The sequence below is a fragment of the Dysidea avara genome, chromosome 7 (assembly GCF_963678975.1).
Source record: "Dysidea avara chromosome 7, odDysAvar1.4, whole genome shotgun sequence".
Classification (NCBI taxonomy): Eukaryota; Metazoa; Porifera; class Demospongiae; order Dictyoceratida; family Dysideidae; genus Dysidea; species Dysidea avara.
Window position 1 is genome coordinate 27,023,166 of NC_089278.1, and position 18,413 is coordinate 27,041,578.

The 18,413-nt window shown below is 35.7% G+C and overlaps 2 long non-coding RNA genes across 2 annotated transcripts; both read left to right on the top strand.

Annotated features, from left to right (window-relative positions):
- The first annotated feature begins 908 nt into the window (after positions 1 to 908).
- Positions 909 to 5,715, top strand: LOC136261495 (uncharacterized). The gene is made up of 3 exons (XR_010703930.1): positions 909 to 1,495; positions 1,745 to 1,810; positions 5,428 to 5,715. It is a non-coding gene; the product is annotated as an uncharacterized lncRNA (long non-coding RNA).
- A 2,661-nt stretch (positions 5,716 to 8,376) lies between these two features.
- On the top strand, positions 8,377 to 11,659 carry LOC136261494 (uncharacterized). Its single transcript, XR_010703929.1, has 4 exons — positions 8,377 to 8,619; positions 10,749 to 11,130; positions 11,207 to 11,284; positions 11,337 to 11,659. It is a non-coding gene; the product is annotated as an uncharacterized lncRNA (long non-coding RNA).
- Positions 11,660 to 18,413: the final 6,754 nt, after the last annotated feature.

Sequence of the window (18,413 nt, forward strand, 5' to 3'; positions counted from 1 at the left end):
GAGTTACAGGGTGGAGTTTTGATAGGAGGATTTATGCGTGTAATTGCCTGTCATATGCATGCATATGCTTGTTATGAGACTAAGTGATTGCAGTTATGTAAAAAAATATGTCACTCATGGCTTCCCTAAAGTAATAATGGTTTCCATTTATAATGTCATAAATGTATCCCAATACAAGTGCTGGTGATGAAACCTTGAGCACTATGATAAGATTTAGGCTGGTTGTATACACATACATGACAATAAGGTGTGTATATCCAGAAGATCACAACTTTTTTACTCTGGTAAACTGCACAGGTGCCTCAGCAATACCAAGTGGATTGTGCAAAAAACCTACAATATATATGGTCCCTCTATTATTCATTGGGCTCTGAGAGCATTGAAAAAATGATGAAGCTTACTCATTTATATACAGACTCCAGTCCTGTTCAATACTAATAAAATGCATACCTTAGGCGACAAAGTGCTCTACTAGAACAATCATTTCTACTGTTTAGTAGGGGGATTCGCTAAGTTCACTCGATTGGATGCCCCGGTATGTCACATCACATTTATAAAATACAAAAGAAGGGAATCAAGGGAGCTAGCAGCGGTAGCATAATCGGTAGCACACTGGACCATCACACTGGGATCCTGGGTTCGATCCCCTGAAGTCAATATTGCACTTTTTTTTTCGCCTTTTTGGTTCACCGTCGGTTTTTTGTCTAGCTAAGTTCTGTAGGGTTATGAAATAGGGTGAAAAGAGTGATACCCTGGTGGCATGGAATCGAGTGAACTTAGTAAATCCCTTACCAAAAAACCATGACTATCTTATCATTTGCCACTTACATCATCATCAGAATTCTTGGAACTTTGGCTGCAGATGAAAAGTCAGTATAAGTGAATCTGTGTCAGATATCAATGTTTGTATGAAAAGGTATACCCATTCACATGTTCTGGTCTAAATTACTGAATTTATGTACAGTGAAACATGAAGAAGTTTGCTGCATGGGATGGACATTATTTTGTTTAATCACAGAACACTGTCATTTTCACAAACTAACCTGCAGAACTAATTCGCAGTGCTTTTGTTCAATTGTAACAATAATGTAGTGAAGGTTAATAATGGCTGTCAAGACATCAAAATAGATCGGAGCGTTCCTTTCCAAATATCTGGCATTCAATTCGCCATAGAAAAAGTAAGTGATTTTCAACCTTAAAATGACGAGCTTAAATTTCCTGATTTCCTTCTGCTATAGTTCATCTTAATCACTATTCACTGCTATTTCCAAATCTGGTTCGGAATCTGAGGTATCTATCACGTGTCATGGGTTATTTCGCCTTTTATTGCATGACCCCAAAACACTCAATACAAAATGTATGGGGGAATTCGCTACACCTGGTCAGTTTAGGCCATTTTGACAAGCCAAAATTTCCGTGAATTGGAGGCATCATTGTACTCGCAGAGAGTTGCTCTACATGTATCAAATTCAGAAAGTTACTAAACAGACTTGAGGTAGGTGGTACACGATAATTAATTTAATTTTTATATTGAAATGTATTGGACATGCTGTTCCAGCTGGCGTTTTTGCCATGAACAAAAGTGTAGCAAATGTCTGCAAACTTCCTGATATGCCTGTCTATTCAGATCTCTGTGTAACAATGTCAACTGTTTAAATGAATAAAATCCCCAAATGTTTATTTTGTGTAAAAAGTGATAAATTTAAGTGTATTGCATTTAATGCTCACCTATCTGTTCTTACAGGCAATCTAGTCATAGTGATTCACCCACTAAGTGCTTTGTAATTTCTTGGCCACGCGCCTCACTACCGTGAGTCTTGATAATGTAATGTTTGTGTGGATCTTTTTGAAAATTACTATTACTATAATTATAGCTGTAATGAATATTAAATAATGAACCCCCACCTGCACACATTTTTGAGGTCAGTGAAATGGGAAACAATGAATCTACTTGGAGTGGCCTAATGTACAGAACTTGGCAAACAAGTGTGAATGTACATGGCAGAAAGTTTGTGATGTGTCACGGACTCACAGTGCACTAAATAATTATTGGGGTGTACTGAGTAACTGTTAATATCATCATACAGTACGATAGTACTGTATAGTAGGGACCACAAAGGAGTAGGTGTGGCCCATGAAAAACATCACCCAAAAACCAGCTTCACATTCCCAGACAACGATGAAACAGTATTGGTTGGGCAAAACTAAGCCCAAACAAGCCTTGAGATCGACCCGAGATGCAGGAATGCTTTCAACAAATTGCTACGAATTTTCTTTTTGAAATTATTTAATAGAATTTTTTAGTGACTGACTGAGTAAGTAAGTAACTGACTGACTGACTGTCACTGACTGATGATTCAGACAAACATAACTTGATAACAGCTAAGGCTGTGGGCTTGATTTTTTCACTATTCGACGTTGCCCAGCCTGAGAGGTGCCTTTTGGCATACCGCAGTACATACAATGCATTCTTCATGGACTTACCAGTGTCCTCCTTTTTGTTCCATTCATCTTTGCTGACAGCGAAAAGTGTTGATTTGGTGGTAGCACATGATGGCTTCCTTTCGTAATGGAAATTGTCCATATTTTTCATAGTGGCTATTTGATTGCAGAGGTGTTTTCAAACAGTTCTTGATTTGTAATGCTGTGTAACGGGTTGTTCACTTTTCAGATGATAATTGATAAAGCTGGGGTGCGTGGCACCGTTTCTTTCACAGGGTGCGTGGGTTCACCAGTCATAATAATAAATTACAAAAAAATTTAACAAACAAATACACAAAAAATTTTGGAATTTTCAACTAGAGTATAGGGACCATAGCACATCGATGAAAAGTATTGAAACAAGCAGTAGTGCATGATATTAAATCACAGTAAAGCAATAAGAAGTGTCCCTACTGTGCATTTCTGTTATGGTATCTTGAGCACAGTAGGATTAGAACACTTCTTATTGTTTTACTGTGATTTAATATCACACACTATACTATGTGCAAGTTGAAATGGATCCTGAAAAACAGCTAAAAATTAAAAGTGGATTTTCTCAAGAAAGTTCACATTTCAGCCAATCAGATGATTAGTGGTGACAGCAAAGGTGTCAACAATAGACACGTACAATTTGGCTCAATTACAAGTTCGGGAAAGGACTGTAATGGACATTGTGTTTTTATGGCTTCCCCATAGGAAATGTATGGTGAAAATTTTGATTGGCCATAAATATTGTCAGACATTTGAACGTAAAGATTTTGAATTATTTTTTAGCAGGTCAAGCAGTACTACAAATGAGCCAAATTTCAAGATCATGTGTAATTGCATCCGTGAGTTATTAAATTTTTTGAGAATCCAGCTCAATGTGTACATACTATACTCCAGCTTGTTTCAGTACTTTTTATCGATGTGCTATGGTCCCTACTCTATTTGAAAATTCCAAATTTTTTTTGTGTACTTGTATCTTTAAAGTTTTGTAATGTTGTACAGCAGCGGCGGAGGAAGTAGTTGATATGAGGGGGGGCTCCGTTGAGCTGATCCAGACTTATTTCTATAGTTTGGTAAAGTGAGACCAAAAAAAAAAAAAAGGTCACAACCAACTCACAAGAGCTTTCCACCTCACCAGCTACCATTTCTAGCTGATAAACTACATAAAAATCCTTACATAGCTCGCTACACACTGACTACTTTATTAGAGTGACTGCCCTATTAGAGTATCTTGATCTTTATCACGGTTTTCAGCCCCACTCCAAGAAAGATAATTTCGGTGTGATATCATTCTGAGGGGGGCTAAGCCCCCCCTCAGCAGACCTAGGGGGGCTTTAGCCCCCTAGCCCCCCCCTTTCCGCCGCCTATGTTGTACAGTTACTTATAGTACCTGGTAATTTGTTCCACAGTTTAATTGTATCTGGGTAAAAGGAATAATTTAAATGAGTTGACTCTACTAGTAAATAGTTGCTTGAATCTATTTGAGTGACCTCTGGTTGGTAAATTATTCTAAGTTCCCTGTTTCAATTTCAACAAGGTTATTAACAATTTTGTTCAAGACTTCACACCGTGGTAGAGCATAGAAGACTATTTGACTAGCTGCTGAGGTGAGCTGGTTTGTACTTCTAGTAAATCTTGTACAGTTGGTCACTACATTATGTGCTGATTACAATGATCAAGAATTGTGTGATGTGCACCATATACATAACTCATTCATATATCAATTTAGTTATTTATTTGTGTAGTTCATGTAACAAGTTTTAACATAATAATGTGTGAAGTGATGAGAGCTTAGGTACTTGGTATTGGTACGTACTTCCAAGGTAAGTACTTGGTACTTGAAGTATCAGTACAAAGTGAAATTGGTACAGCCAGCTCCTAATTTAGAAGTCATTACACTAATTGAAAAGTCATTACACATAAATCTTACTGCTTTCCTTTGTAGTTTATCAATATTACTCATCCAAACTACACAAGAATACTCTAATATGGATTGCACTAAAGAAGGATATAGCATCTATCGTTTACACTTGTTAGACATTGTCTCAAGTTATGCTGCAGAAATGCTCAAAAGTTATTACAATTTTGCTTTATTGCATACAAAATTAATGTGAAAATTCCAAGAAAGTGTTTCATCAATATAATTATTATATAAACTCCCAATTACTTGGCTTGTGGAATTTGCTGAATCTTAAAAATTCTTTTTAAAAGGTTTCTTCCTGGTTTTAGAAGGTTCCCGCTAGCTAGCCTACACATACTTTTTCAAAAAAGAACTATAGCTACATATTAACAAGTACACAAAAAAATTGACTAGAGTAGGGATCATAGCATGGGTTCCATGGAGCCCTTTGAATCCCCTGCCCTGTGCATGAATGATAATTTAGTTGTTTACAAGGCAGGTTATCGTCTTAGACCAGTAAAACTTAGGCAGTGGTTACTGTTACTGAACTGAAAGTTGGTTCAATAAGCCGGACTCGCTATTGAACCAACAGTAAAACTCAGCCGGGGCTTGAACCCTGGACTACTGGAACCATAGGCAGTGTGCTAATCACTGTGCCACTGCTGCTAGCTACCCACTACCCCTACTTTTCTACCTTATAAATATTACTCACATAGTAGTCTCACTCTATATATAGCAACAAGAACGTAACCTAAAGGTGAAGAAGAAACCAAAGCTGAACCCGACTCTAATGCTAATGCTACTTTTTGCGTTCCCTAAAGTCGAATGCTTGAGGAAACTACTAGATTCGAAAATAAAAACTGTTCTTCCAGTAACCACTTCCTAAAGTTTAAGGCATTCACATATTTGTGGGTGCCACCATAGCATCCACCAATTCAAAGCCTATAATATTATATATATAGCTGACACAATGTTTTTCTTTGGGTATGTCTATTACAATGTGTATGTTGTGGGTGTAAGTTCAGCACTGTCAAGTCTTATTGCTTTTCCAAATGCAGGCCATCCAAAAATATTACTGTGAACTACACAGAGAAACTACTTTCTACCCAAGACAGTTAGTTTGCTTTGAGATACCAAAGCACAATGGCAGTACTGAGCAATCTGGAAAAGTCACTGAATCAATCCTACTAGATAAGGTGTTGAGAGTTGAAGCGTTGGATAAGATGGTATGATCAAAATAGTAACTTCAGATAAACAGTACCTCATAGGAGTTGACACTTCTCAATAAGTATTCAATTGGGTGGATGCAATAAATAATGAAATCGTTGGACCACTATTATCTGGAGTAGTATGTGAGCAGCTGTATATTCTGTTACATATCTAGAATATGTGTTCATAATTATGCTTCTATTTATAGATCAATACAGAGTGAAAGTTCCTTGCATTCATAAGCAGTGTGATAGCTAGTGGAATTTGTAACAGCTACCTTCTGAAACTATATGATGATGAGATGAAACTTTTTAGTGCTAGTGGAAAAATCTCCTGCAAGTTTTCTTGTTACCTAAAGGATATTTACAGGGTCAAATACCAGCCTAAGAAAAAACGACCCGTCTTTTTGATTCTGATGAAAGAGACTATCTTGTATTTTCTATAGAAATGCCAAATCTCAGTGAGTAAGCTGTGAAAGTGTATAGGTACATGTATGCGTGTGTATTTTGTGCATGTGTGTATGCATGTACATGTGTAGAGCTTTCCCAGCAAAATAAAGTAGAACAATAAAGTTGGTAAACTGTTCCCAACATCAATACAATTTTATTAATTTTATGGATTTACCACATCAAAAGAAATGTTATGAGAAAAGTAGAGCAGTTGCTGCACCACTTTACTGCTGTTTAGGGAAGACTCTGCATGTGTGTTGTGTGTGCATGTGCGTGTGTGCATGTGTGCATGTGTGCACAGGGGCGGATCGGGGGGAGGGGGAAAGGGGGCCAATGCCCCCCCTTCAGAATTTTTTATAGTGTTGCTCATTGAACATAGCTAGGCACTTTAGACATAATTCAAACATTTTCATGCAGTTTATGACTATGTATAATATAATAAATCTGTGTCTAGTAAATTATTACCCATATTGACATAGCACAAGGAGAACTAGGTGGGATAGAATTAGTGTTTTTCTAGTATACTAGAACTAGAACTAAAAGTAGTTTTAGTACAGCCTTTTCTTTTTAGTTCTAGGAACTGGAACTAAACTATAATTCCATTACAATCTATTTAAAAAACTGGAACTATACTAGAAAAGTGTTGTTTTTAAGTTTTTTAACAAGAACTAAGCTAAAATTAATAGCTTTATAGTACCAATACTAGAACTAAACTAAAACTTTTAGTACTGCAACTACTACTGCAACTGTTATTTGAGATTTAGCAGGAGCCTGATTGGTGAACTGACTATCTGGCACATCAAGTTAAAGCCTGACTTTGAAGTACATATTAACATATAAGATGCATGATTAAGAACAAAGGCAACTTTCCATTACTATCTCGAGTGGCTTGGGACATTGTAGCAACCACTGCCCTGGTGGAAAGAATAATTTCTTCTGGTGGAGAGAGAAACAAAACCACGCAACAGATGAAACTTAGAAAGAGAGATCTTCTTATGTGGAAACAATAAGTGTATTGTTTAGGTAGGATGTTTTCTTAAATCTTTGATTAGGTAATTTCTCAAAGTGGTATAGGACGATAATTCTATTACACCTAGTTAGTGATCATTTATTCGTAAAAGCAATGAATAAGTATGACTAAGTATATATTCTTAGCATCACTACAGTACTATAACTAATACTTACTACATTGCAAGTACTATAGCACTAACTAAAATTGTTTCAGCCAAGGATACTAGAACTAATACAAACTATTATTGTTTCTAACAAGGTATACTAGAACTAATACTAACTAAATTGTTTTAAACAATGAATACTAGAACTAATACTAACTTAAAATATTTCTGGCAACTGAACTAGAACTAGAACTGTACTAGAGAAATATACTTGTACTAGAAAAACACTAGATGGAATACCCTCTATGTTTAGAAATCGAGATACTCTAATAGAACAGTCATTTATTCTAGTAAAACAGTCAAGAGCAACATAATTATAAAACACTGTTTATCATTTTGAGCAACTAAAAAGCTGTTCTAAATTGAGTTAATGGCTCTATCCACACCCTAGTAACTACAGTTAGAAATTCTCAGGTGGGTGGGCTTAATATAGGGGTATAAAATGAAGTAAGAAGACGAATGGAATCCAGAGGCCACGTTTAGGCCCTCCATGGCCCTCAAATCACTCCAAAATGACTGAGAACACTATTGGCAAGCTTTCTGTGAAGTACCAGCTCACTACACACCATTATCACAAATCTATGGCCATTTAATGGTGCCAATCTCCCACTCGTGGTTTTGACAGGGTCGGAAGAAAGCTGCTACAGAAACCAGACTTGCCAGTCCTGAAGGAAGTACAGTGTGGAATATGATAGTGTATTAGACCAGCAATCCATTTCTGGTAAAATCGTAAGTTTGATTTTGTGTGTGTGGAAGCCTGGTTATATAAAATCCGGTCACATAATATACTAACATATATTGTAAAGAATTGAATATAAAGCTGTGAGTAATTTGACAATAGGGATGCCTGTTGTAATTTTATTTTTTTATTATTAGTATAATATTATCGATTAATAAACTATTTAGTACCGTCTTTAATCATATACTAAGGTGACTGTTTCAGTTTCCCCTAATTCTGTTAAGTCATTCTTAATGTTTGAATCATGAGCCAAAGTGTGTGCATAACTGCTGTGAATGCTCTATTAGAGTAATTTGGAGAGTTTTAAAATTACAACAGGCATCCCTATTGTCAAATTACTCACAGCTTTATATTCAATTCTTTACAATGTTAGGACACTAGCCTGAACTACAGATTTTCTTAAAAGCTTTACAGTGGCACATAACATTAAGTAATCCTAGTGTTTCAAAACTTCCATTACCAATTTGTTATTTAATGTTGCAACAGTTACACAGTGATTTGATATTTGATGTTTTAAAATTATAGTTTACAAAAGAATTTGCTGACAGATTTACAGCAACACAGTAGCTCTTCTAGTGAAGAAATGCCTTTGAAGAAACAACACTCAAAATCAGTAGAAAATATCTGTGAAGCTGAGAGCAATCTTGCAAACCATCACTCTATTTTCCATTCTCTAAGGTAAAGTACAAGTATTTTCCATGTAGTGTAGTGCATGGTGATAGTTATGAGACACTTAACTTTAAAGCATTGCTATCACCTAAAACCGTAACCCTACATGATATTTCATACTACTAATAGGAAAAAGTGTACCCATGAACTACACTATCCTAAAATTTCAAAACTTTTCCTGCCTTGTGGTGGTCTGTATGATCATTTTTCTGGAGCACTGAAGGTGTGTGTTGGGTATAATGACACTGTGCTTGTAAGTTGACTATTTCATATTTAATTATGGTAAATTTCATGGAAAGGGTAGCAGGGACACTGTATATATAGACAGTCAAAACAGATTAGTTGACTTCATAATGTACTTTACATCTTTGTACTCTTTACTACACATGTGGCAAGTGGTACAAAGACTATCATTGAGAGGATTACTAGCAAATTTAAAGAGCTATATTACCCCCTAATTGGATTTTTGGTTTACTTATCTGAATAGGTATTTTACCTTTACTCCTAAATCTGCAGGATTCCCCCCCCCCCCCCCCCCCAATAAACTTTATGCGACCCATATCACCCCCTGTCCCATAATACCAGCCTCTATATATCATACAGTACGATAATAACTGTATATAGTATGTTCACGTTGAGCTGAATCCTCAAAAACATTTAATAACTCATGGATGCAATTACACATGATCTTGAAATTTGGTTCATTTGTAGTACTGCTTAACCCGCTAAAAATATTTCAAAATCTTTTTGTTCAAATATTTGGCATAATATTTATGGCCAATCAAAGTTTTCACAATACATTTCCTATGGGGAAGCCATATAAGTACAGTGTCCATTACAGCCCTTTCCCGAACTTGTAATGGAGCCTAACCATACATGTCTGTTGTTGACACCTTTGTTGTTACCAATAATCATCTGGTTGGCTAAAACATTAACTCTGTTGAGAAAAAATCCACTTTTAAGTTTTAGCTGTTTTTCAGGATTCAGCTCAACATGAACATACTATAGTAGGGACCACAAAGGAATGGGCGTGGCCCACTGGCAAAATAATATCACCTAAATACAGCCTAGATTTTACCTGACGACAATGAGGCAGTATTGGTTAGGTAAAACTAAGCCCAAAAAAGCTTTCAGATCAACCTGAAATGCTTTCAACAAGTTGCTACGGAATTTTAAAAACAACTTATTGAAATGAAATTTTCTACTGACTGACTGACTGATGCCTTCAGACAAGCATAACTCGATAACGGCTAAGGCTACGGGCTTGATTTTTTCACTGTTCAACGTCACCTCGGCCCGAGTGGTGCCTTTTGGCATACCACAGTACATACAATGTATTCTTCATGGACTTACCAGTGTCCTTTTTTGTGTCCTATTCATTTTTTGTTGACAGCGAAAAGTGTCAATTTGGTAGTAGCACGTGATGGCTTCCCTCGTAACGGAAATCGTCTGCAGTGGCTATTTTGATTGCAGAGGTGCTTTTCGAACAGTTCTTGGTTTGTACTGCTGTGTAACAAGTTGAACATAGACAACGAAGCGTAATGGACGAGATAATGGATAGCTACTTTACTTTTCATACGATAATTAATATAACTGGGGTGCACGGCACCATTTCTTTCAGTGTGCATGGATTGCAGAGGTGTTGTTTTTAATCTGAAATGCTGTGTAACACATATGACGAAGAAGCGTAATGGATACTTCACTTTTCAGCCGATAATTAATATAGCTGGGGTGCGCGGCGCCATTCAAATGCGGTATGCATGGGTTCACCAGTCATAATAATTATTTACAAAAAAAAGTTAACAAACAAGTACACAGAAAAATTTGGAATTTTCAACTAGTCTAGTGACCATAGCACATCAATAAAAAGTACTGAAACAAGTTGGAGTAAAGTGCACGATATTAAATCACAGTAAATCAACAAGAAGTGTTACATCCCTACTGTGCATTTCCATTATGGTATCTTGAGCACAGAAGGGATATAACACTTCTTGTTGATTTAATATCGTGCACTATACTCCAACTTGTTTCAGTACTTTTTATTGATGTGCTATGGTCCCTACTCTAGTTGAAAATTCCAAATTTTTCTGTGTACTTGTCCTACATAATATGCTGTGCAATATTTTCTTATAATATAGTAATACATCTGCTATGAAACCACCCCCGTTGCCCTATCCACGACTGCAAATACCACAAATGATACCATTCAGTCCAGGATACTCCCTAACTGATAAGCCTCCTTGTCATTCATCTGCTCCAGAAATCAACAACATTTATGGGGATAACTGCACTATGTTTCATATCAATGGAGTCTCCCCACATGCAACAGCTCAACATTCTAACTCAGTAGTGAAGGTGAAGACAAAGTCAACACTGGCAACTAGGTCAGTTACAAGTCAGCAAAAGTACATCCCATTTTGCACTACAAGTCTGAGTCACTAGAAGAGATACTGTTAACAGATGATCTGTATGATCACTTGCCGCCACCTCTCTCTCCTAAATGGAACACAGCAAAAACCAGTAATTATATTGTAGTATCGTAAAAATATGTACTATCAGTAAGTTATTTACTAATTGTATTTGATTTCACACACAGCTCACATCTACGATGAGATTGATAATGATGATGAGGGTTATGTTATTGAGTATCTTTCCAATGAACGCTACCTTAAACGTAAGTGATGTTTCACATGGTATGACATGTAATATTTACATGTATATATCAGTTCTTCCTGACACAGAGAACACTTATGAACTGGGTGATCATCCTGACATAGAGAACACTTATGAACTGGATGATGATGATTGTATTTCTTTTATTCTCAAATACTGTGATTAAATAGTGGAATGAATTCGGATAGTCAAAATTGTTGATACTTTTTCAACTCTCATTGTTACAAACTTGTATTTTTATGAATCTCATAATGTCAGTCACATGAGATAATTTGTACAAACTCTACAGTTCTAGTACAATACATAATGTTCATTATTTTTTGATTTGGTCTGTGGTCTGATATTTACAATCACAGGCAGTCTGTCATTATTACAATAAGAATATCATTACATTCAATAAACATCGTGTGACCAAGTGGGCAACAGACAAGTGTGTATTTTAACGGAAACAAGCTGAGAATATGCCAATTTTATGCATTCACAATTCCATGCTATAGTTCCTGAACGAAAATCATCCTACTATAAGTAAACAATTATTACAGGGATGGATCAGTTTGACCAAAAATTGCCAATGACCCCATTAAGCTATAGCTTTGATAACAATTTATTGTGCAGGACACTAGTGATGTGCGATATGTGATATATATCGAAATATCGTAATAAAATTTTCTATATTGTGATATTATATAGAATCTTCATATTGTGATATAAGCCTAGGTATAGATTTTAGCTATAATTAGAGAATAATGTACCCAAGATGTCATTGTACACTGTAATTTTTTTGATAAGAGTTTGCAATGTTGTGTGCTAGTCATGTACCATGTTGTATTGTACTTCCAGTACATCACTGCTATAAGTGTCATCAGTGTAAATACACAAACCGAGTGTTGAGTTTGTATATCGTGATATATATCGTATCGTGATATATTTTGTGCTATAATCGTGATAGGAAAATATCCTATATCGCACACCACTACAGGACACGATCAAAAGCTTTATATAGAAATAATTATACAGTCTTTTTGTTCTTTTGAGGAGCAAAGATCATTAAACAAAGCAGTAGTTGTTGTAACATGGACTTGATTCTCTGAAATATAAACTGATGATATGTATATGATAACTGATCTAATTATAAAGTCTGAGCAAACTACCATCATTTTGTATATCCATTCAAGGATCTTTGAGATATTGTTTAATAGTGAAACCTAACACTGGATTTGTCACCTGGTATAATCGTCTGGTGCTTCCACTCAAAAGGCACCTCTCCATTTTTTTAGAGGCAAGGGGGGAAAAGGAAATTGATGGTTGAGCCAGAGAGGCAGCACAATTTTTAATACTGACAGGCCCACAATGAATATGCACCAGATGCTTGGAGAGCATTTAGCACTACAAATACTTCATTGGAATTAATTGATATAACAGTTGTTAAGCTATTTAGCTCAGGCAGCACAGGTAAATCAGAAGTACTACCTTTAAACACAGACAAAAAGTAGCTATTGAACAGATCTGCCTTTTTCTTTGTCTGGCTCTACTGAAATGGAGTTATGCTACAGGACTGTAAGCAACAATCTTTTGATATAGTAAATTATTTTAGGGTTTTATGCTTGACAAAAATAAATGTCTACTAGATTTTGCTTGTATTTAACAGTTTGTAACGTAAGTTTTCTTCTGCACAGTTTAAGTGATTAAGGGCAGATAAGCATCATCTCAACTTTTGTTGTAATGTTCAGAGACACTTAATTTGGTGCCTTATGTATAAGAGCATTAAACCATTTAGGATATTGAAAGGATCTCAACTTGACTTTTGGAATATAGTTTCATTCGCATTTGACTTCTTGTTACCAGTGTGTGTCTGTTAATGGCTGTCTTTCCAATGTCCTACCTGTTAAGTCTGGTGCAGGGCAGCATTACGATTCTTAAACTATGTAAATGATTTAGCTCACATCATGGAACATTCAACCATATTTTAGTTTTCTGATGACCTCAAGTGTTACCTACCTATAAAGACTCATATATGGACTGCAGTTATCTCCATAAAGTGTCTCAACACAAGGAACTCAGCATTATTTTTACAGCAAACTTAATATGGCAATCCCACTATGAAACCGTTACAGCTAAGTCTTATATATATATAGAAATCAATTGGTTTGACATCAAAACTACTATAAGCCATGAGAACTCTTTATTAATGTTAGTCAGATCAACTTACTATATTAATGTTGAGTAGCTACTGTAGGAGTATTGCTATAACAGTTCAATTAGTATCATTTTTTGTATACCATTTGGAAGATCCAACTGTTGAAAAAGATTTTTCCCAGGTACAACAAAGCAAAAGAATCCTAGGTAATGCTGCATTGGTAAAAATGGCCATAGTTCAGATAAACTCACTCAGGCCTTTTTAACAATCTCATTGTCATTCTCCACCAAAAGAAACTATTGCAGTTCTGTTTATGATGCAAAGAAAGAGTTGTTCAACAAATGAACTGATAAGTAGACAAGTTATAATATATTGCCAACTTTAGTGCGTATTCACTACTACAGCTTGGTTAATACATCAACAACATTCTGACAACTTATTAATACACAAGGTTTTACTCCAAGCTGTCAAGTTAGCACATGCACACTAAGTAACAACTTTAGAAGCTTCAAAAGTTCACGTGATCAAATGACCTGTGCATATATATAATAATCAAGGGTACATAATCCCATACAAATATCATTTTATACTCTTGATAATATTCTATCTTCAAATGACATATCTATATGAATTGAATGCCATAATGATTGTTTGAAGTTATACTTATACATGAAATTTAAAGTTAATAAGTTACATCTACATATTGCTAGAATTCGTGCATTCTAGTATGTATAATATAAGTGTATTGTAAAGGAGCTATTTTTAATACACTGAATGTGACCATTTTGTTTTCTGCCTACAAATAATTAGTTCTGGTGGGCACCCCTTTTAATTTTGATCCGTAAAAAATTTGTGTACCAAAAATGGTGCTTTACTATTATTTGCCCTGCAACAATAATCTACCTCACTAATAGTTTAGTTTGCATAGGTAATCACACACATAATAAGGAGTGCAATTTTGGTTGTTGCAAGTACAATTATTTCCTAATTGCACAAAATGTGTGATTGCCTACTAATCACATAGAGGCCACTATCCCATAATATAATTGCAAATTAATCTGACAACCAGAGCAACTGTTTCTAAGTAACAGAAATTCAAAAAATAACTGCAAAAAAGGCGGAACACACTTAGCAACCATCGCTATGGCACCAAAGTGATATTTACCTTAGCAATGGTCACCTAGCAACCATTGTTAAGCAACCACATTATTGACTATGCAATAGGGTATCTATCACTATGATAACACCAGAATCACACCATACTGTCAAAATAACAGTGCAATTGCAGAAACAATTCATGCTATACTGCATAGGCGGCAGAAGGGGGGGTTGAGGCCTCCTTAGCTCTGCTGAGGGGGGATTAGCCCCCCTCAAAATGATATCACGCCAAAATTATCCTTCTTTGAGTGGTGCTAAAAACCGTGATAAGGATCGATATACACTATTAGTATGCTCAAATACCCTAATAAAGCAGTCAAGGCCTTCATAAAAACTTAGTCCTAAAAATAGTTCAAAAAACTAAAACAAAAGAAAGTTGCCTACAGCAGGAATCAAACCCTGCAGGTACCTCTTACTTTCAGAGCTGGTGTCTTACTTACCACTGTATCAAGTGTTTCCAACTGGCTATCGGCTGTTTTGTACTGCTTATAAATGCTATTATGTTCATTAATCCTGTAGTCAACAGCTAAAAGCTTTGCCAAAGAGTTTTCAACTCAAATAGCCTGTTGTGAATAGTTTTGACTAAAAGTTGTTGTTTTAGTTAAAATGCTTTAAATTGTACTTATATAATTGCTATAAATTAATTTTGGTGAACTTTGAGACATTGTGAAAACTAAAATGGCTACACCTTCTGGGGCCCCCCCAGACCCCCTACTGTCAGGGACTTTATTCTCTGTTCAGCCCCCCCCCCTCATATCAACTACTTCCTCTGCCACTGATATACTGTATAGATGCCCAGCATTTAGTTACTTGTGAACCAGCTGAAGCATCTTGTTGCTCCTAGTAGTAGCTGCTGTTGACATCCTTGTAACAAATTACAGGTTTCATTAGTTGCTGTTCTACAAATTAAGCCAATATAATCTCGTACCCACCCTTACAATAATGTAGTGCTCCCTGGCCTTCATTTAGGTCCTGGAATTTATTTGAGCCTTGCTTTAATACAGATAAATATGTATGGTATGGTAAACTAAATCACTATGTGATTAGCGCAAATCACTATTATTATTATTATATTATATTTTATAATTGTAAGACTCATATGCATGAGCATAGTACAATGATTAGTTACAAATTAAATTAGAATGTAATTAAGTAAGTAAATTAATTAAGTATAAGTAATTAAGTCAGTAAATTAATTAAGGATAAGTAATTAAGTAATTGAAGAGATCACTGGTGTACAAGTGTAGAGAATTGTTGTAGAGTTGGTGCATTGACAGTGACACTTGGTAAAGCATTCCATTGAGGGACTACTCATGGAAAAAAGCTATTACAAAGAATACTATTTTGGAAACAACTTTTGGGAGCTACATACTTTTAATATTTGTCACTTTTCAGTCAGTGAAAACATCCTTTGTTATAACAAAATATTTGCAGTATTCTTATCAAACTTAAAAGGTACATAACTTGCAAAGGCAAAACTACACTCAGTTTACTATAGTCCACATTACCACATAGATATTTACCTGGATCCTCAAAGTATGGATCATGTGTGTGCACGAAAATGCAAGTAGCTAACACAAGCACTTTGGTCATATGTAAAACACTAATAGAACTTATACATAACCCATATTCTAAGTTCTATAACACATCATACATAGTATTAGCTGTGTTCTAATTATTGTATTTTTCATTTTTGCATATATTTATATATATATACATTTCAAATAGGATGCTTATGTAGTTAACTCACTGTCAGTCAGCTGTTAATTGGGACTGGTTTATTACACGTAATAGTGCAGCACTGGGTGTCAAAGTGCCGCACTGGGTGATATATAGCTACGTACCATTCAGTTAGACAGAGCAGATCTACAGACTACTATGTGACCAGTTATCACCCAGTAGCAGAGCCACTCAAACTAGTTTGTGACATTATAACAGTGAATGGTATTGTTTAGCTACCAATGAAACAAATAGCCAAATATGGAAATGTTGTTACAAGAAAATTACTGGTAGCTATAACACAACAACATGGTCAATTCTTTACACAGTGACAGTATACTAGTCTGGTCCTGCAATTAGTCCCAGACAGTGAAGAGCCAACTTCATCAGATAACTTCTCTGATTCTGGATCCATCATTCTATCTTGGCTCAGGAATAATCCTCGCCACTTTTTAGTTTCTTTATCTAACTCCACCAACCCAGACAAGGTGAATAATGAAAAGGGACCTTTTCTTGAGGAATTGTCTTGTAGGATGGTTTTATGGTGCCTGAACACTGCTGCTTAGTATAAAATCTCTATACTGTCAGTATATAGTAGTATCTGTGATCTGGAACAAGGTCAAATCATAACAAATTTTTACTTTTCCACGCCGATCAGTTGATTCTTGTATAGTCCTTTTTCCAAGAACAGTACCAGAGTGGAATAGCCTTTCAGCAAGAATCGTACAAATCCAATCACTGAGAATTATTTGTATGAACATTTTAATGTGTAAATGCACATGTACTTCAGCCAGTGAGCCTTGCTGATTAAAAATTACAATATAGCTAAGTACGTAGCTGTGAAGTTAAACCTCTACACGATGTGGAAGAAAATATTTGTGCATGTACGCGTAAACAAGAACTCCAAAAGAACTTACTTTTAATATCCATAAACTCCTGCACAGTGGGATATAAACTAGTTAGCTATATTCCGTATACTCAGATGGTATCACTGTTATTACACTTAGCCTTGATCAGCTCTGCCTTGGTCTTGTGTATTAAAAATGATATCACCCTCAAAAGGGGATATAACTGTAGCATAAACAAATTTGTAAATTTATTGGTGTTGTGCTTTCTGCCCCAAATTCACAAAAAAGTCAATTAGCCTGGAATTGTGTTCAACATAAAAGGAAAGACATCCATATGGCTCTTTGCCATTAGTGCCATGTATATCATGCGTGGTCTATGTGGCAGTACTGTATATGTGAGTGTATATAGCTGTAATAGTTATGTATAGTTGTATGTATAATTTAATGCACAACATGGCTCAAGTAGGCAGTGTGGATGAAGTAGAAAGTGTGGCTCTCACTATCTATATGCCTAAGTTCACACCCTTTGAGGATGCAAATATTATAACAAACACTTGGTAAGAGGAATTTAAATTTTTTGAAGAAATGACTTGTACAGTAGCTAGCTCACTACCAGAAACAGTGCATGAAATTGCCATGAAAATAACCATGAAATACCAATGAAAATACCTATGGTTTATCCCATGAATTTTAACATTTCATGGGTACTGCACCCATGAAATCTCTGCAATGCCATGAATTTACCATGAAAATCTGATCTGGAGATGCATTTCATGGCCCATGAAACAACCCATGCTATACCATGAATTGACTTTCATGGTACATTTCATAGGGGCGATTTAACATTTCATGGAAAAAACATAGACGTTTCATGGCATACTTTTCTGGTATTGGCTATACCTTATGATAGTAAAAAAAAATGACAACCTGAAATTTTTGGTCTAATAGCTTTGGTCACCTAGCAACATCATTAGTCGGGTCATCATTAGTAGTACAAGAATTGCAACCATTCATGGCCGGCTAACTATTTGACACTGCAACAATCATTGGTAGCTGCAGTTTACATACATATCTTATACACATCATACATACAGTACATCTACTAGCTACGTACTACATGCACTTATCTTTTATAGTGTTACCATCAGATTTTCGAGTCTGATGCATATAATGAAGACCCAGCATAGCTACCGCTCATGATACATGTACACTTCTTGTTATGTTGGCACATAACTATATCGTCTCAGTTGACTTTTAACCACTCACCA